This window comes from Orycteropus afer, unplaced genomic scaffold, assembly GCF_000298275.1.
Source record: "Orycteropus afer afer isolate SDZICR_OR568_19922 unplaced genomic scaffold, OryAfe1.0 scaffold00623, whole genome shotgun sequence".
Classification (NCBI taxonomy): domain Eukaryota; kingdom Metazoa; phylum Chordata; class Mammalia; order Tubulidentata; family Orycteropodidae; genus Orycteropus; species Orycteropus afer.
This window is the reverse complement of record NW_006922210.1, coordinates 814,273-814,612: the sequence shown is the minus strand read 5'-3', so window position 1 is coordinate 814,612 and position 340 is coordinate 814,273.

The following is a 340-nucleotide window of genomic DNA, read 5'->3' as shown; positions in this document are numbered from 1 at the left end:
TGGCTGCACTTCCTCCAGGACAGATATGTTAGTTCTTTTAGCAGTCCACAGTACTTTCAGCATTCTTCGCCAGCACCACAACTCAAAAGCATAAAACCTTATGAATAGCAAAGAAACCAGGTAAATATGGATATAAATATCTCTTAGTGTTAGTGGATACTTTCTCGGGATGGGTGGAAGCATACCCCACTAAAGGGGAAATAGCACTAACAGTGGCCAAGAAAGTTTTAGAAGAGATAGTACCCAGATATGGAATGCCTAGAACGTTAGGATCAGGCAATGGACCAGCTTTTGTAAGTAAAGTTATCCAGGGCTTAGCCTCAACTCTGGGGGTAAATTG